Genomic DNA, 20,803 nt, shown 5'->3' on the forward strand with positions numbered 1-20,803 from the left:
ATATTCTATCACCAACCTTATCATCCTAACGTCGACAGTAATCCACTGACTGAGGTAACAGCATCTAGCGCTGAGAAACATTACATTAGTGCCCTGCTCTCTATGTAAGACTATAAAAAAAATAGTTTTATTGTCACATACACCAGATAGGTGCAGTGAAATGTGTTGTTTTACAGGGTCAGCCATAGTAGTACGGGGTTAAGTGCCTTGTTCAAGGGCACGTCAGATGTTTCACCTTGTCTGCCATTTTGGTTGCTTGCCGAATGCTCTAACCCAATAGGGGGGGGGGGGGGGGGTGTGCAAAGTAAATCTGGCCCACAAGTCATTTAAATTATATATATATATATATATATTTTTTTTTTTCTCTCCCCAATTTCGTGGTATTCAAATTGGTAGTTACAGTCTTGTCCCATCGCTGCAACTCCCATACGGACTCGGGAGAGGCGAAGGTCGAGAGCCGTGCGTCCCACGAAACACAACCCAGCCAAGCCGCACTGCTTCTTGACACAATGCCCGCCTAACCCGGAAGCCAGCCGCACCAACGTGTCGAAGGAAATACAGTACACCTGGAGACAGTGTCAGCATGCATGTCCCCGGCCTGCCACAGGAGTCGCTAGAGCGTGATGGGACAAGGAAATTTCGGCATGCCAAACCCTCTCCTAACCCGGATGACGCTGGGTCAATTGTGCACCGCCTCATGGATCTCCCAGTCACGGCCAGCTGTGACACAGCCTGGGATTGAACCCGGGTCTGTGGTGACGCCTCAAGCACTGCGATATAGTGCCTTAAACAGCTGTGTCACTCCAGAGGCCCGCGCCAATTGACTTTATCAAACAATTGGTCCCCCAAAGAATGCGGCCCTCCGTTGGATTTCAAAATCCCGATGTGGCCCTCGAGCCAAAAAAGTTTACCCAGCCCCGCTGTAACCGCTTGGCTACCTGCCGTCCTATCTAAACAAAGAGGTCCTCCATCACTATAGAATGAAGCATCCCTCTCTATATCTCAACCCTCCCTTCAACACAACAATGACTCAGACACGGATAGCTTTCTATACTGATCTGCAGCCTAGAGGGATGCACGTATGCAGGCATGGACGCTACCAGGAACATGGTCTTGGTAGGTCCAACTCCAATGGCTACACTCATTATGCAGTTTGAGACACTGATCCTAGAGCTGTGTAGAATGCAGAGAGAGGCGCTGACTGGGGCTGATCTAGGCCTTCTCACTCTCTCTCCCTCTCTTTCTCTCTTTCTCTGCCCTCCGGCAGCCTGCCTGTCTCACTTCCTTCCTCTTCTGGACCAGGGTCTTTTTCCCCCTACTCAGAAGAATAGAGCCTTTCTTCTCAGCTGCACCCCGGCCAAGCCTACCTCTGCTCTGGCCTCTGGGTTCCTCCTGGCAGCCCTGGGTTCCAGAGGCCTACACTAACAGACAGTGGAATACAGCTTCAGGATCACTGCTTTTCCAGACTGTGAACCTCTGTATTGATGTACTTATGTGATATAGCCAGGTAAGTTACTAAGAAAAGATACTATTTGACATTATTTCAAAGACCTGGTTATCGTAACTACGATCTTAAGACCTTTGCTACAGCACTGCCCTGGTACAGAGTCCCGGGAAAGAAACCTTGGCTTCTGATGAATGTGGACTTCTGACTTGGTAATCTCTACCTACGGGTCAGTGAAATGGGGATTTTACGATTTATATGTTTTTGGAATCCCGTTTGATTGTATTTCAGATTAAGCAAGCAATCTTGTGTTGTTAGATATAGGCCTATTGATAGTCATTGTGTGTTGTGCATTGGACATGCTTAAATGATGAACACTGAACGGCGCAACATACAAACATTGACAGAGCAATTGAGGTAAGCCACAACATACACACAATGGTTGTTGAAGAACTGACCAAAACACACACAGAGCTGACCGTAATCGAACCAGTGTTTCAGCTGACACGCCCAGACAGACAAACAGAAGAGAAGGATGGCTCTAGACATTAAATGAGAACTGAGAGAACAGATGAAAGAGACAGAGCATAATTAAAGTACACTACAGTACACTACCCCAACAACCACAGCTAATTCTCCGACAGGTCAACACAGGCGGTGACTGGCTCATTCTCCTGCAGCCAGCCATGTGTGAGCCCTCTCATGTCGTCACGCCACGCACCACTGGGCATGGCTGACACAGAGACGCCGTGTCCGCGTGCCCAGGTTGGCATCGTGTGCCCAGGCTGGCATGGTTGCCCATGCCCGAGGGCCTGTGGAAGTGGTGGGCAGGCTGGTAAGCCTGGCAGGTTGGTTGGTGGCACTAGAGAAGGAGCCATTGTGCCATCCTACAGGGCAGAATGCTGCTGTGTGCACTGCCCGCTCCATTGTTCACACGTCAATTGGGGGTCTTTGTATGAGAAGCACAGACGGGCCTCCCCTTCCACTACATACCCTGGGCCAACACAGTGAGCTTCCCACTTAAAGTGCACGTGTACAATGTGATCTGGGGGAATGTAAACGATTAACTACCAGTTGGGAGAGTTCCATCTATGGCTGTGATCTCAGCTGGTTAGGAGTTGACAGCAACATAAAGAAAGATTGCTGAATGCGAATCTACGTAACACTATATAGGCTACTGTAGACCTAACAGGTTTCAGACGGGACGTGGGAAAATACTGAAGTCCAAAACCGAGAACATCACTAGGGAGTGTGATTTTGTCATTGTGGTTTGGTTTCCATCCACATTCAATAGCGTCATATATATTAGAGAAGCAACACAATGGCAGACAAAGAAACAATCTGTTTGCGCTATATTACCGAACATTCAATTGGGTAAACAATGTTCCACCCAAACAGTCCGTCAGGCCGTTTCAACAATACAGACAGTGTCCTGGTGTTTTCCAAACCTCTGAGGTTTTAATAAATAGACATTATGATTCATGTCCTATTCCATCCTCGTCTCTTCAGGATCAGAGGGCATCTGTCCAAAAACAGAATCAATTGTGCGCGTATTATGATGAGAGACACATCTGTGGGAGAGTATGTGTGACACCACTGGATGGGTCAGTGAGCCTCATTCCAGGGGATTTCAATAACAACGCAGGGAGATTACTACAAAAGATAAACAAACAGACTGGAGTGGGAGTCTAGACTAAACGTTGGGTGGCTGTTTCTGGGAAGGTTGAGAAACGTTGTAGATCCCGGCTAGGGTCTTTAGAAAAACTGGAGGTGGGTGGGAGGGTACTATGGCAACTCTAGCGTCAGAGCGTGAGGGTGTTGATGTCAGCATGTCTCAGCGCTCCTCCCCTCTCTCCCTCCCTCCTTCTCTCCCTTCTCCTCCGGTTTCCCGGCAGCTCAAGGGAGGAGTCCTGCTGGAAGGACATGAATGCTGTGGGTCATGCCAGTCAGACACTCTTCAACTCACAGCTGGGCCCAGAGCAGAAAGAGGGAGAGGGAGGATGAGAGGTAGACAGCGAGAGAGTACAAACAAAGTACAAAAAAGTACAAAAATGTATGTGCTTACCAGGATTGAGGGCAATTACATTTACATATTACCTCGGCACCGGTGCCCCCGCACATTGACTCTGTACCATTACCCCCTGTATATAGCCCCGCTATTATTATTTACTGCTGTTCTTTAATTATTTGTTATTCTTACCTCTTACTTTTTGGAGGGGTATTTTCTTAAAACAGCATTGTTGGTTAAGGGCTTGTAAGTTAGCTGTAAGGTCTACACCTGTAGTATTCGGCGCAAGTGACAAATACATTTTGATTTGATTTGAATTCCATTTCAATTCAGGAAGTACACAAAAAATTCCAAATCTCTTCAATGCATTTCAATGAGGAAAACATTTCATTGTAATTTGGTTCACTTTTTGAGTTGACTGCACTCTGGATAAGAGCATCTGCTAAATTACTAAAATGTCAAATGAGAGAGAGAGAGAGACTAGGGAGAGAGACCAGAGAGAGAATGGGAGATACCAGGGAGAGACCAGAGAGAGAGCGGGAGAGACCAGAGAGAGAGGGAGACCAGAGAGAGACCAGAGAGAGAGACCAGAGAGAGAGAGAGAGAAGAGAGAGAGAGACCAGAGAGAGAGAGCGAGACCAGCCAGAGAGACCAGAGAGAGAGTGGGAGATACCAGAGAGTGGGAGAGACCAGAGAGAGAGCGGGAGAGACCAGAGAGAGAGCGGGAGAGACCAGAGAGAGAGAGAGACCAGAGAGAGACCAGAGAGAGAGACCAGAGAGAGAGAGAGACAAGAGAGAGAGAGAGAGAGAGACCAGAGAGAGAGAGACAAGAGAGAGAGAGAGAGAGACCAGAGAGAGAGAGAGAGAGACCAGAGAGAGAGAGAGACAAGAGAGAGAGAGAGAGACCAGAGAGAGAGAGACCAGAGAGAGAGAGAGAGAGACCAGAGAGAGAGCGGGAGAGACCAGAGCGAGAGAGAGACCAGAGAGAGAGAGAGAGACCAGAGAGAGAGAGAGAGAGACCAGAGAGAGAGAGACCAGAGAGAGAGAGAGAGAGACCAGAGAGAGAGACAAGAGAGAGGGAAAGGTTGGATAGGGAAAGTGTGTGTATTTAGGACTCAAGAGTAAGGTGTGGCCAACATTTTGGGACTGTCGCTTTCACTCACTTTTCCTTGACCTCTCCTGCCCTCTTCTTTTTACACTGCTTTTGCCAATTTCAGTGACTTGTGCCTGAGGTAGTTGATTGGGACTGGGCCTCCTTACACAGTACAAAAAGCAGAGAAGCGATACCCTTTGAGCTACACCACAAGCTAGACCACAAACAATCAATCTCAAGAGCTACCTTGGGCTTTGAGCTTGTTGAGCCACTGTACTGTCTACTTCACTATGACTGTCTGTCCCTACCGTTCGTATAAAGATTCCAATGCCAGCCCATGCGCACCCCCCCCCCCCCCCTCAGAAGTGAATTACAAGCCGAAGCAAAGCATATAACCGCTGGCCCCAATCTTGTTTGGGTGGGTCTTTTATGGTTCTTTGTCAGTGGGTGGGGAGCTAGGGTGGGGAGCAATTTTCTCACTCAAGTTTAGTTTAAAGTTTTATTAGTCGTATGTACAGGACACCCATGGTATACATCGACCAATTGAAATGCTTACTTGCAGGTGCCTTCTCGACAATGCAACAATAAGAAATAAGAAATTGTGAATAAGAACATAAAATAAATGGCAGTAGAATAGATTAATACATTTCAGCATAAGCATAATACAGGAAGAAATTATAGTCCAATATTTACACGTGTTTTGGGAAAGGGGGATGGGGGCAAGTGACTAAATTGAGCAGAGTAAGAGTCTGGTAGTAGGCTTGGGTGGTATACCGTATACTAGGGTATTTGAAAATAGCCACAGGATGTTTCTTCAATACCGTCAAAACAAATTCTTTGAAGTTTTTCTATACATTTTAATACCTACATTTCACCTTGTGCAATACGTTGTGAGATCAATCAGATCAAGTTCTTCATTTCGCCTGTCACATTATGAAGATTACCGTAGTTCCCCTGAACAGGTGAGCCAGTCACGTGCTTGTTTGTAAATAGCACAACGGGAGAAAATGGGAGCAGGTGAGTCCTATTGACAGGGGTGGCGTTTTCTATTAATATATGTCATTTAGACGACACTTTAATCCAAAGCGACTTAGTCATGCGTGCATACATTTTTACGTATGGGTGGCCCCGAGAAAAGTCCGTGATTTTCTGCTTCAACGGAGTGATCAGGGACGCGCAACGATAGTTTTCCCTCACAGATAATCCATTCGTGCAACACGTTCGGCAGAAAATATCTTCATTCTCATCAGTTGACAACAGAAGTGCAAAGCTATTTTTTGCTGGCAGCCACGGAAGTAAAATGAGCTTACAATGAAACAGCAAGGTCTTTTTGAAAGAACACCGCACGGCCATCACATTTCTAATGTTTATCAGAGAAACAATGTAGCCAGCTACATTTTCTATTGTTTTGCTTAAAGTTAATCTTGCATTTTACCAGAGAAAATTAGATACGCATCAGTCATAACAATGTCTGCAGATAGATAAGAATTCACAAACAGGCATTCTGAGTGGAGAAGCAACTGAACCACACCATTAGTCTGATGCCAAGCAGAAATGACAACAAGAAGCATTTTAAATCTGCTTTTACAAAAAAGTAAGTGGCTGAATTAATAAGGTGGCGGGACATCCTATTGTGTTAACTTTCTGCCGTGTCTCCTCCGAGCAGAGCAGGCAGGCCCGTTGCTCTAGCGACTCCAGTTTCCACACAGACACAGTGGATGCATGCTGCTCCAGAGCCAGTACTGTTCATCGTTCATACAAGCAAGTGTGGGTCCTCCCGAGTGGCGCAGCAGTCTAAGGGACTGCATCGCAGTGCTAGAGGGTCACTACAGACCCACGTTCGATCCCGGGCTGTATCACAACCGGCCGTGATCGGGATTCCCATGCGCACAATTGGCCCAGCGTCGTCCGGGTTAAGGGAGTGTTTGGCCGGGGGTGCTTTACTTGGCTCATCGCGCTCTAGTGACTCCTTGTGGCAGGCCGGGTGCCTACAGGCTGATCTCTGTCGTCAGGTGAACGGTATTTCCTCTGACACATTGGTGCGGCTGGCTTCCGGGTTAAGCTGGCGGGTGTTAAGAAGCGGGTCATGTTTCGGAGAACGCATGACTTGACCTTCACCTCCCGAGTCCGTTGGGGAGTTACAGCAATGGGACAAGATCAAAAATTTGAGAGAAAAAGGGGTTAAAATATTTAAACTGACGGAAGTTTTGTTGTCTGAAGAGAAAGCCTTGAATTGTACATCTTGTCTCATACAATAATTGGTTCCTGTAGGTGCTGGGTAGAGATATGAGGGGGAGACGGTCATGGCCCCCTCCTCAGACCTTTTGGCAGAACGCCCAGAATATGTTCTATAAGTTAAGATAGGAGACGGTGCCAGTCACATGTAGGAGCCAAACGTTAATTATGAAATCATTATGAATAATGTAAACCATGCAAATATAACTTGTCTATGTAAGCAGTATATAACAGAACTAACGGGACTCCCCCGGAAGAGCTCCCGGCCGATGTGTACTATGGTGCATTAAGTTTGTTGGAACCTCTCCAGCTAGCTGATAATAAAGAATGATTCAATTAAGTTTGACGTTGAGTCCCTGGTGGTAATTTCCACAGCACAAATATGCCTCAAAACTTTGTTCATTTGCACATTTTCATATTCTCTTGTAAAATGTCCAAACTCACCAAAAATGGCATTCGGTAGCTCCTACCGATATACTGTATGTATGACTTTATGAGCTGCATAGCCTGTCTTTGCTATTAGTTTATGTTCTTTTGCGCTCTTTAGCATATTTAGCAAGCAGGCTCCATGGAAATTCGCCATTTTTTTGTGCTAATTTTGTTAGCATTCTGGTAATAGATGCCCAATGGCCGTTTTAGCATTTTTCTGGCGCCCACTTGTGTACTTAGCCGATAATACCATAAATCCCGGAATGAGAGAAACGGTGTGACGACATGAATATTTAGATACCGTCCAACCCTATCTGGTAGCAGCAGTTGTGATGTGTGTGTAGCTTGAATGTATGTGTGTGTGTCTGTCTGTGTGGGCGTGTGCATGAGTCAGTGCATGTGTGCTAAGGTGTGGAGAATCAGAGCAGGTGGTGAGTCCAGTTCAAATGTTCAGCAGTCTGATGACTTGTAGATAGGAACAATTAAAATCCTTAAAAATACAGATAAAGAGAAGAATGCAACCTAACAAATGTACATATATAACATAGCATGGTGGTCCTAAGAGACCTCTTTAAATCAAATAACCTCTAGAGCCTATCCCCTAGACCAAGGGGTGGCAACGTACGGGCCCGCCAGGCACTTCAATACGGCCCACGAGAAGAAAAAACTATTTTTTATTTTTATTTTTGGCCCTTTTTGATCCCACAAAATTAGGGCGAAATTGGTAGTTACAGACTTGTCCCATCGCTGCAACTCCCATACGGACTCGGGAGAGGCAAAGGTCAAGAGCCGCGCGTCCCCCGAAACATGACCCAGCCAAGCCGCACTGCTTCTTGACACAATGCCCGCTTAACCCGGCCGCACCAATGTGTCAGAGGAAACACCGTACACCTGGCGACCGTGTCAGCATGCATGCGCCCGGCCTGCCACAGGAGTCGAACCGGGGTCTGTAGTGACGCCTCAAGCACTGCGATGCAGTACCTTAGACCGCTGCGCCACTCGGGAGGCCCCCACAAATTGATTTTAACAAACAATTGGTCCCCCAAAAAATGCAGCCCTCTGTTGAATTCCTGATATGGCCCTCGAGCCAAAATGTTTGCACACCCCAGCCCTAAACACTTGTGTACAGCTGAAAGGATTGGAATGGCATATATTTTTTTTTTAAACAGCGCGAGGTGGAATTGTTACCATATTACTTCATCATTCCAAACCTTCAAAAGATGCCTAGGGGTAAATGGAATAGGACACAGCCAGTGTTATCGCCAAGGATCTAGTATAATAGACAACACAACACGTGCTGGCTGGCTGTTATCAGTGACTGTGACCTTGTTGGGGATTTCCAGTAATCAAGACAGGGATAATCTCTGGCTGTTCCAATTTTCTCTCTCCCCATGAATTTACCACCAAGCAGTGTTCTGCTGTCCCTGTTTAGACTGATTGAATGATTTACAGCTTATCTGGCCCAGTGCATGCTGGGTACGACCTCTCCGGGATTACGATTTTTTTCACACTTTTATGGGGCTGTTTCATAGAGAGAAATGGAAACGGGTGATTCTGGGATAAATTAAGATTGTCTACTGGAAGTTAAGGGTTATTTGAGGACATTTTGGGTCATTCCAGCCAATGCTACTTAAAAAGGAAACCATAGTTCTGGAAAAGTGTTTGAATCCATTGAAGTCAATATTTATATGTACATATTCTTATTCACTCCTTTACACGTGTGTGTATAAGGTAGTTGTTGTGAAATGGTTAGGTTAGATTACTTGTTAGATATTACTGCATGGTCGGAACTAGAAGCACAAGCATTTCGCTACACTCGCATTAACATCTGCTAACTATGTGTATGTGACAAATAACATTTTATTTCATAGATATAAAACACATATTTAGTCACAGGCATCAACAGACAAATCTCCGAAATCTAGACATCGCCGAAGACTTTGATCAGCTGAACGACAACTACGAGTCAAAGTACATACTATATCTGATCCGATACAAAATGTTATCTTATGGCCAACTGGCCATTACACCTGAATGAAGCAATCCTAACATCGATCACGCCCACTCTCTTCACAGCCATTTATGGGCCTCCTTCTCCTTCAGCTCTTGTCAAACATCTGAGAACTGCATTAGGAGATTTTCCATTGCTTTGTAAACTGTTCCTTAGTGCTAAAGAGAAGCTCCTAGCTCCCACTCCAGCCTGTCTGCCTGGGGCCTTAAACACAACACTCCCAGCCCTTGGCCCACAGACAAATCAATTTTCACAAGCACATACTGTAGGAGTGGATCTGGACTCCCCCTCTGTACCATAGTGCAGCTACTGCAGCACAGCTGGCGCAGAGCTGACTGGGTGAGATCACTACAGTACCTCCCCTTCCCTCTACTCTAATGGCAGCACGTCTGCAGATTTACGATAGCAATCAGATGGGTTAGCAACTAGTGTTAGCGGCTCTTCTGGCTCTATAGGGGAGAGGATGCAGCTGAGAGTCCTTTACTTATCAATGGTTTGGGACAGATGTTAGGATGTGACAGAGAAACTGCAGGACATGACACACCCAGTGTTGAAAGGGTGAGAGAGAGAAACAAACAAGGTAACCTTCCCACTATTATGAAATGAACCATTATTTATGAAATTAACCATTATTATGAACCAATCATTTGATTAGGGTCTGGAGTTTCTCCTGACCACGTGACTAGGAAAACCTCTGGGTCATAGGTCGTATATTGTATGCCCTTCATATGATGACAATTACTGGAGGTGCCCATCCAGTCATCTTACACATTCAGTCATAAGAACACTGAATGAAATGTAGAATAAAGCAGCAGGGCATATACATTTACATTTTAGTCATTTAGCAGACGCTCTTATCCAGAGCGACTTACAGTAGAGTGCATACATTTTATTACATTTACATACTGAGACAAGGATATCCCTACCGGCCAAACCCTCCCTAACCTGGACGACGCTATGCCAATTGTGCGTCGCCCCACGGACCTCCCGGTTGCGGCCGGCTGCGACAGAGCCTGGGCGTGAACCCAGAGACTCTGGTGGCGCAGCTAGCACTGCGATGCAGTGCCCTAGACCACTGCGCCACCCGGGAGGGCGTTAACACATATTTAGTGTTAACGCGTAAGATATAGCCTAGCATGTGTTCCCATGAACTCTACTTTCAGTGGCTCGCATCTGAATACTTAGGAAATGGGAGCCAGGTGTAAACAGCTTGGCTAGGGATCGGGTGGCTGACACACAGTAGTGTTTCTTTGGGCCTCGGCCCTTTACTGTTTACTACCCTGGCGGAGGAGATCACAGCTACTTCCCAGGCCGATCCTGAGCTAGATTAACTTTCAAGAATTCAATAAAGAGACTTCAGAGAAGGGAGGGGAGGCTGGCTGGCTGATGGGCCTGGTCCGATGCGGAACCTGTTTGCACTTTAACATGTTGGCCAGTCCATTTACCTATTTAAATTCACAGCCAACCAGCTGATGGGAGGATGACGACGGGCCGCTGGAGAGAAAGAGAAGGCCATCCAAACTGACTCAGACGTTACTCAGCAGGCTATTTCAGGAAAGCACTGAGATTTCTGTCAGGGGTAAAAAAGAGGGCAGGAAAAAGCACCAAAACAGACAGAGGGAGTGAGGGAGACAAAGAGAGGGAAGGGAGAAGTTAGGGTAGAAATATGAGAGCATACTTAGCTACCGTATAGAGTATAGAGATAGAGGGAGCGTAGGATAGATGTAAAGAGAAAGAAAGGAAGAGAGAGAGCAAGAGAGAAAGAGAGAGTGTCTAGGTGGGCATTCAAAAGGTGTGTGAAGTGAGTCATGCTCGGGCTGTGATCTGATCTCAGACCTGGCTGTGAAAGCCAGATCCCGCACAGTGCCTAAAGGCACAGAGCCAACAGGTGGACAAGGGAACAAAAGATCTAGAGAATGACATCACCCAGCCACTACACCCACACAGTTTGACTGACACACACACACACACACACACACACACACACACACACACACACACACACACACACACACACACACACACACACACACACACACACACACACACACACACACACACACACACACACACACACACACACACACACACACACACACACACACACACACACACACACACAAAAAGGTCCAATGCAGCCATTTTTATCTCAATATCAAATGTAACCTGTTTCAAGAAGCTAGGCTTATGTCGCAAGTCACTATTTCACAGGAGAGGCATTTGATTTGCTTAATTTTTAAAATGTATTTATCAAAATGCGTTTTTTTTGGGCAGAAATGTCTTCTGGAACATATGAACTTTCATGACCCTTTTATAACAAACTTGTATGCCATCTGCAAATACGAATGAAATTGTTAAATTACGAGCCTAGTTGGTTTAGAACCTTCTCGCTAGCCATGATTGGCTGAGATAATGGATGGGCTAGACATCTGTAACATGTCTATAACATGAGCTGCTCAGTGTGTGTAGATAATCCTTGCTACAGCGGCTTTTATAAAATATATCATGTTAGACATGAGGAACTGCAAAAGTGTTGCTACTGCGCTCAACAACATTGCTGCCCAGAATTTAGCAGGCGCTATCGACAAAGATCAATAGGAAACAGTTGTGATGGACTACTTTCTGCACACGGTCGGTGTGAACCGGAGTGACTTGATTCAACAACGGGTCAAACAAGTTGTAGCTAGCTACAAACTAAACTGAAAAAACACGCTGCCGTGAAGCGTTCATCCATGTATACGGGTAAGAGTCTAGCTACCTTTTCAGATATTATACTTTTTTTAAATTATGTATACCCCTTTTTCTCCGCAAATATATCTATATTTTTTAAATAATTTTTCTCCCCAATTTCGTGGTATCCAATTTTAATTACAATCTTGTCCCATTGCTGCAACTCCCGTACGGACTCTGGAGAGGTGAAGGTCAAGAGCCGTGCGTCCTCCGAAACACAACCCAGCTTCTTGACACAATGCTCGCTTAACCCGAAAGCCAGCAGCACCAACGTGTCAGAAGAAACACTGTGCACCTGGCGACCGTGTCAGGGTGCATTGCGCCCGGCCTGAGTCGCTAGTGCGCGATGGGACAAGAACATCCCTGCCGGCCAAACCCTCCTCTAAACCGGACGAAGCTGGGCCAATTGTGCGCCGCCCCACGGGTCTCCCGGGCGCGGCCGGCTGCAACAGGATCTCTAGTGGCACAGCTAGCACCGCGATGCAGTGCCTTAGACCACTGCGCCACTCGGGAGGCCGATATTATACGTTTCTAATTTAGTCGGAAAGTCGTTGTCATTGCAAGTTAAAGTGTACTGTTCTCTAGCTAGTGAACATTAGCTTGCTGGCTCGCTAATGTTATGTGTATGATCTAACTACATGTCCAAACAAAAGGTTGATGATTACATTACCCATTAAGTTAGCCAGGTGTGCCTGGGGGTGATTACGGCCATCTATTGTATTTCATGAACATGTGTACATGTCTAGACAATAGTGACCCATCCCAGCTAGATGTGACTGGGGGGGGTGGTTAAAGCATTTCTTTCACATGACCCATCAATTTAGACAAGTGTGTCCCGTTAACAGTTGATCACTTGTGATCGGGAAAAAACGGTAGTGTTTTATTATGTCTAAATAGTTAAATACCTCCATGCACGTTCTCACCGCAATAAATATGCAGATTAGAAGCAGCATGCAGAGGGGTGGATTTGTGTGTCTCTGTGTCCTCAACTTGCAGTGGGCAGTCAAGTTCTGTCACTCAGTCAGAATGTGCATTAGCGTTTCATATTTTTTCCCTACCCTTGCCCCACTTGTTAGATATTATGCACATTGATAGCTTGATAGCAAACGTCCTCATCGTGTGATTTATCATAGTAGCAGTAAAGCAGCAATCTAAATTATCAGACCGAAAACATGAAAGGAAATGTGATCAGGTGAAATTATAAAGCGAGTGGACAGAGAAAGAGAGCTTCACTCTATCCAATTAGAGCAGCAGGATCAACGTTCAGCCCGCCCTTATCTTTATAGACAGGCAAACTAGCCAGTTGAGTTATTTAGACCACGCACATGACTGACTCAAAGACAGTTCAGTATGGTTTAGAAACTGTCACATGAGAAACATGCTTGCTGGCACCCGAAAAACTTTTTTCCAATCAGATAATTACAAAAAAATACTCTGATCATAATCGTATCCAGGAAATTGTCCATATCTGTTATGATACTCGTTTTGTCCGACTACTCGGCACACTCTTTGTGTCTGGGTAAGCATCATCTAATAATTATAATATATTTTAGCTGGAGACTTTCTATTTTTGCATGTGACAAATAAACCTAGATTTTATTTGATATAGTGTGTGTTTACCATCTACTCATTGGTTTTTAGGAACATACAGCCCACGTGGGTGATTGAAAGATGAACTGAGGTCCACACTCCGGTCGGTTGTAGTAATGCACCGTAAAGTTGGTTGCCAACTGTCATATAAAGTCCAAAGAAGAAAAATAAACCTGAACGAAGGAGGAGAGATGAGAAACAAATTCAGTTAACCGTTTTATCTGTGGATTATTTGTCAGAGTAGTGGACCTTGTCCATTTCAGGTAAAATAAGCCAATGTTTATATCCCAGGACAAATTAGCTAGCAACAGCAAGCTAGCTAGCCAATTGCCATAAATGTTTCATGCTTTTTGACCTGTCCCCAAATTAATATAATTGGTTCGGAGTTTGTTTTGATATTTCAACCTGCGTGTCCTGATTGCTTCTGGTGTGGGTGAACAAAATCAATGCACGCACGGGCGTCTGGTTTGGTCAGCTTGTAAGGCTTAATAGGGTGTGAACGACGCTGAATAGGTGTAGCCAAAGAGCTCTCCAGTAGGTGTACCAAAACATTCAAAGGCCATTTTCTCAAAAGTGGGGTTAGAAGTTTATCAACATTCAAAGCAAAATTACTTTCCCAGTGTTCCTCAACTGCAGTGTATGATATACCATTTTGCAGCTCTGAGTCTCTACTTTTATGCAATGTAAAAAACAGCACTTCAAAATGTTGTTACATAAGACCGAATCGAGGAGATGGGTCACAAATCATTTCTGGGTAACAAGGATGTTATTGTGGTTGTTTTCAATTACAATGGTCAAAAAGAAACAATTTCTCCAAAAATAATTTTGCTAGGACCGTCTGGGAGTGGTCTGAGTGGGGAGGGGGAAAATAAAAAATTGCTGTTATTGGCAGAGAGTTTAGGAACTATTTCTTATTGGTCTATTAACAAATTTACTGCCTTGTGATGTCACCAGGTAGGCTTAAACTCCATTCCACTAAAACAGGCTGAAATTTCATGCAGTCTTTTCAAACAGCTTATCACCATTTTCAAAATTTCCTGGTATTATTCCAACCTCTTAGTGTGGAGATACTTTTGCATATATAGTGTATGTGGACACCCCTTCAAATGAGTGGATTTGGCTATTTCAGCCACACCAGTTGCTGACAGGTGTATAAAATCGAGCACACAGCCATGCAATCTCCATGGACAAACATTGGCAACATGACACCGTCACAGGATGCCACTTTTCCAACAAGTCAGTTCGTAACATTTCTGCCCTGCTAAAGCTGCCCCGGTCAACTGTCTGTGGTGTTATTGTGAAGTGGAAACGTCTAGGAGCAACAGCGCAGCCTCAAAGTGGTAGGCCACACAAGCTCACTGAACGGGACCGCTGAGGGCTGAAGTGCATAAAAATCATCTGTCCTTGGTTGCAACACTCACTACCGAGTTCCAAACTGCATCTGGAAGCAACATCAGCACAATTTTATTTAACCTTTAATTACCTAGGCAAGTCAGTTAAGAACAAACTCTTATTTACAATGACGACATAGGAACAGTGGGTTAACTGCCTTGTTCAGAGACAGAATGACTGATTTTTACCTTGTCAGCTCGGGGATTCGATCTATCAACCTTTCGGTTACTGGCCCAACGCTCTAACCACTAGGCTACCCTGCCACCCTGCTCAAACAATAACAGTTTGTCGGGAGCTTCATGAAATGGGTTTCCATGGCCGAGTAGCCGCACACAAGCCTAAGATCACCATGCACAATGCCACGCGTTGGCTAGAGTGGTGTAAAGCTCACTGCCATTGGAGCCTGGAGCAGTGGAAACACCTTCTTTGGAGTGATGAATCATGCTTCACCATCTGGCACCCCGACAGACGAATCTGGGTTTGGCGGATGCCAAGAGAACGCTACCTGCCCCAATGCAACCAACTGTCATGTTTGGTGGAGGATAAATAATGGTCTGTGGTTATTTTTCATGTTTCGGGCTAGGCCCCTTAGTGAAGGGAAATCTTAACGCTACAGCATACAATAACATTCTAGACGATTCTGTGCTTCCAACTTTGTGGCAACAGTTTGGGGAAGGCCCTCTCCTTTTTCAGCATGACAATGCCCCTGTGCACAAAGTGAGGTTCATACAGAAATGGTTTGTCGAGATCGGTGTGGAAGAACTTGACTGTCCTGCACAGAGCCCTGACCTCAACCCCATCGAACACCTTTGGAATGAATTGCAAGCCTAATCGCCCAACATTTGTGCCTGACCTCACTAATGCTTTTGTGACTGAATGGAAGCAAGTCCCCGCAGCAATGTTCCAACATCTAGTGGAAAGCCTTCCAAGAAGTGTAGAGGCTGTTGTAGCAGCAAAGGGGGGACCAACTCCATATCAATGCCCATGATTTTGGTATGAGACGTTCAACGAGCACATGTCCACATACTTTTGGTCAGTGTGTGTGTGTGTATATATATATATATATATATATATATATATATATAAACACACAGAACAATCATGTTTTTGACTGCACTGGGCCTTTAAGGGATTTTTGGATGACAAGACAAGGGATTCATGACAAACACCTTACTCATTCATTACAGAAACGGATAGTTAATCACATGAATGCAACATGCGTCATGTCTGTAAGTAAATTGGTTTCTGGGAAATTACAGCAGAAAGTTAATGTAGTGGAGGATGTGCTTCACCTCGTTAAACCCAGACAGCCTTAATGAGAAACCTAATCTGATTGAATCTATCAAGATTGAATCAAGGTCTTCCCAGAGCTAGGATAGATTGCCCTGTGCAGTGAGCATATGCCAGACAGAACTGTCTACTGAATGAGTAGCACACATTCCATACATAAGATGGGTAACTTACTGTATGACCATACTGTATTATAGGCTAATATCAAGAATGTGGACAACATAATGCAGGCAGGCCCGGAGGAAGGTAAATTGCAAGGGGAAAAGAGAGAGAAAAGTGGAGAAAAGCAATAAACCCTATATGAGGGATATGAAAAAAGAAATCGAGAAAGAGAGAGTGGAAGAGGGGAGGCAATAGGAGGACCACAAACATGTTGCTGGACGACCAGCGTCCAACTGCCAACGCACACAGTCCACAAATGAGACCAGGGGGTTGTATGTAAATTATTGTGGAGACACAGGCCTTTTCATTGCTGGAGAGCAAAAGAGAAGGAAGTAGCCATTTTTCAGAAATTATGGTCTATATTAGTGAAATTATTATTTTTGTCAATATTATATTGATATTTGACTCTAGCGTTAGCTAGTGCTAGTTGGCTGTACCTGCGCTAATACTCCGGTATTTTTCATCCTATTCATGGATTGCATGTTTCGTCACAATATTGTTTTGGACTGGGCCTGACTGAGCATTCTACTCAATACATCATCAATGAGCGCTGATGAAGATTTCATCAAACGTGCATTACAGTGACTTGGAAATACAATGACATTCAAAAGGAGGCAAATAATTAGTAAGAAAATCTTTTGTCATTATTTTGATGTCACCAGATTGACTTTAGATGCAGTTTAACGTTTGGGATAGAGGTGAGGATTTTAGCTAGCTAACATTAGCATTGCTAGCTATTTTTGACTAAATTTGCTATATGACAACATTGACATCTGTCTATAGTAAATTTGACGACGTGATAATGCTGGCAAAGTTGTTTCCTATTAAATATTTTACTACTTTAGCAATGTCATTGTATTTACAGGCACTATAGTGTGATTTAGATTAAATAGTAGTTAACCTCCCTCCAGAATGACTGAGTTTATCACCACTTTGGCGCGCGCCGATAGAGGGCGGCTTGAGAACATTCATGACAATAGCATGACGCGACCGAGTGACGAAGGGAGAACAAACTATTCATAGGTTGGACATCTTTTTGAATCTGCAATATGTAACTCTTTGGGCAACCTGACCAAATTCATATAGAAATATGAGTTATAGATCTGTCATTGAAAGCAAGTCTAAGATGCGGTATATCGTTTCTATGTGCGCTATTTCTATGCTTTCCGTTCTTAAGTTTCGTTTTTGCGTCTTTTACTTTCGCTTTTGTACACTAGCTTCAAAACAGCTGAAAATACAATATTTTTGGTTATGGAAAATATATTGCACAGCGGTTTACATGGTACAATCATTCTCTAAACTATGCTTGCCTATTTTGTCACATAAACTGAAATTAAGAAAACTTTGAGCAACCAGGAAATGGAGGATAGATTTCTGCTTAGTGCATCTTAATAGCGAGCCAACATGTTTATAGCACTTTTATTTCCATGACTGAGCAAACCTAATTTTCTCATGCTCTCTCCTCCCTCTGCAGCAGACATATAGTGAGCAATATGTTTGGAACATCAAATCGCAGTATCAAATCGCAATACATGTGGAATCTTGAGAATCGCAATACATATCGTATCGGCACCTAAGTATTGTGAGGTCCCTGGCAATTCCCAGCCCTGCTGTATTTGTGCTGGTCCTAACTTTTTCATTATTAACAAATAATTATCTTGGCAAGAGAGAAGGCTTGTGCCAGGTTGTAGTGAATACTGAGGTACTGAACCAGCAAAAGTCAGGGAAATAGGGAGGGGGAGTACTGTATAATAGGCTAGGGTGGGGTCTAAAATACTGTCTCAAACGGTGCTGAAAAAAAGAGGCAGAGTACTCAGAGTAGTCTAGTTCAGAAACCTGGATGAATACAGTTTGCTGCCGATTTCATCAGATTAGTGTGCAGCTACTATCCTGTTTGATTTGATTTTGATTTGGCAATGATCTTGCGGGGGGTGACATTGTCAAAGTCTCCTTCTAGTCAACTGTTTTCATTGACATCCATTCACCTTCACTGTGCAAGATGAACTTTCAGCTGGGCAAAGGCAAGTGAGAAGCAGAAAAACAGGACGATTTCTGAATCTATTAATAGCGACTGCCACTCAGGGAAAAATCTTTAATAGGAGGGTTTGCGATCAAACATGTGGCGTGTTTTCGGCCATTTTAATTTTAGCTCCAGGGTTAAGCAGTATCTGTCAGGACAACGTGTTCTCCTTTAGTTTGTTTTTGTCAGGGGAAGAACTAAGGCTAACAATTTGTAAGATCTGGTACAAGAATGGCCCTTGGCCAAGTGCTACCATACTGTATTAACTCCAATGGAGTGAAGGAAATGTGATGAAAGAAATTCCACAAATGTTCTTGTCTTTTTAATGTGTTTGAGCCAATCAATTGTGTTGTGACAAGGTAGGGGTGGTATACAGAAGATAGCCCTATTTGGTAAAAAAACAAGTCCATATTATGCAAAGAACAGCTCAAGTAAGCAAATGGAAAACGACAGTCCACCGTGAAGCATGGAGGAGGAGGTGTGATGGTACTTTGCTGGTGACACTGTGATTTATTTAGAATTCAAGGCACACTTAACCAGCATGGCTACCACAGCATTCTGCAGCGATACGCCATCCCATCTGGTTTGCACTTAGTGGGACTATCATTTGTTTTTTAACAGGGCTCTGACCCAATAAACCTCCGGGCTGTGTAAAGGCTATTTGACCAAGAAGAAGAGTGATGGAGTGCTGCATCAGATGACCTAGCCTCCACAATCAATCGACCTCAACCCAATTGAGATGGTTTGGGATGAGTTGGACCACAGAGTGAAGGAAAAGCAGCCAACAAGTGCTCAGTATATGTGGGAACTCCTTCAAGAAGGTTGGAAAAGCTGGTAGAAGCTGGTTGAGAGAATGCCAAAAGTATGCAAAGCTATCATCAAGGCAAAGGATGGCTAATTTGAAGAATCTCAAATATAAAATATATTTTGATTTGTTTAACAATTTTTTTGTTATTAATTTTACCTTTATTTAACTAGGCAAGTCAGTTAAGAACAAATTCTTAATGACGGCCTAGGAACAGTGGGTTAACTGCCTTGATCGGGGGCAGAATGACCAATTTTTTTACTTTGTCAGCTCTGGGATTTGATCTTGCAAACTTTCGGTTACTAGTCCAACGCTCTAACCACTAAACTACCTGCCACCACATGATTACCAATAACACATGATTACATATATGCTATTTCATAGTTTTGATGTCTTCACTATTATTCTACAATGTAGAAAATAGTAAAAAGAAAAGAAAAACCCTTGAAGATTGACTGGTATTGTATATAAACGCAACATGTAAAGTGTTGGTCCCATGTTTCATGAGCTGAAATAAAAGATCCCAGAAATCATCCACACCATTTCTCCTTTGCCAAGATAATCCATCCACCTAACAGGTGTGGCATATCAAGAAGCTGATTAAACAGCATGACCATTACAGGTGCACCTTGTGCTGGGGACAATAAAAGGCCACTCTAAAATATGCAGTTTTGTCACACAACACAATGCCACAGATGTCTCAAGTTGAGGTAGCATGCAATTGGCATGCTGACCGCAGGAATATCCACCAGAGCTGTTGCCAGAGAATTTATTGAATTAAACTGCCTCCATCGTTTTAGAGAATTTGTCAGGCATAAGCTACGGACAACGAACACAATTGCATTTTATCGATGGCAATTGGAATGCAGAGATACTGTGACGAGATCCTGAGGCCCATTATCGTGCCATTTATCTGCCACCATCACGTTTTAGCATGATAATGCACGGCCCCATGTCGCAAGGATCTGCACACAATTCCTGGAAGCTGAAAATGGCCCAGTTCTGGCCTGCATACTCACCAGACATGTCACCCGTTGAGCATGTTCAGGACGCTCTGGTTCGACGTGAACAACAGCCAGTTCCCGCCAATATCCAGAAACTTCGCAGTCATTGAAGAGGAGTGGGACAACATTCCACAGGCCACAATCAACAGCCTGATCAACTCTATTGGAAGGAGATGTGTCATGCTGCATGAGGCAAATGGTGATCACACCAGATACTGACTGGTTTTCTGATCCACACCTACTTTTTTTTTAAGGTATCTGTGACCAACAACTGCATATCTGTATTCCAATCATGTGAAATCCATAGATTAGGGACTCATTTATTTATTTCAATTGACTGATTTCCTTATGAACTGTAACTCAGGAAAATCTGTGAAATTGTTGCAGGTTGTGTTTATATTTTTGTTCAGTGTATATTAGACCGATACTGTATAACAGGAAGAGGAATCAGAACCTTCAACCTCTCGTCTGCTTCTGCTCACTGCACCTGAACTGTGGAGAGACTTTGATCCCTGTGTTTGCTCTGCAGGGAGGGAGTTGGGTTGCTACGTTCGGTGTGTCGCACCTATTCGACGATTAAACCTGCTGTT

The 20,803-nt window shown here is 44.2% G+C and overlaps 1 protein-coding gene across 1 annotated transcript in view; it reads right to left on the reverse strand.

Annotated features, from left to right (window-relative positions):
- LOC129843555 (unconventional myosin-Id-like) overlaps positions 1–20,803 on the reverse strand; it is a 118,856-nt gene that overhangs the window by 90,092 nt on the left and 7,961 nt on the right. The window lies entirely within an intron of this gene.

The sequence above is a fragment of the Salvelinus fontinalis genome, chromosome 1, assembly GCF_029448725.1.
Source record: "Salvelinus fontinalis isolate EN_2023a chromosome 1, ASM2944872v1, whole genome shotgun sequence".
In the NCBI taxonomy this organism is placed as follows: domain Eukaryota; kingdom Metazoa; phylum Chordata; class Actinopteri; order Salmoniformes; family Salmonidae; genus Salvelinus; species Salvelinus fontinalis.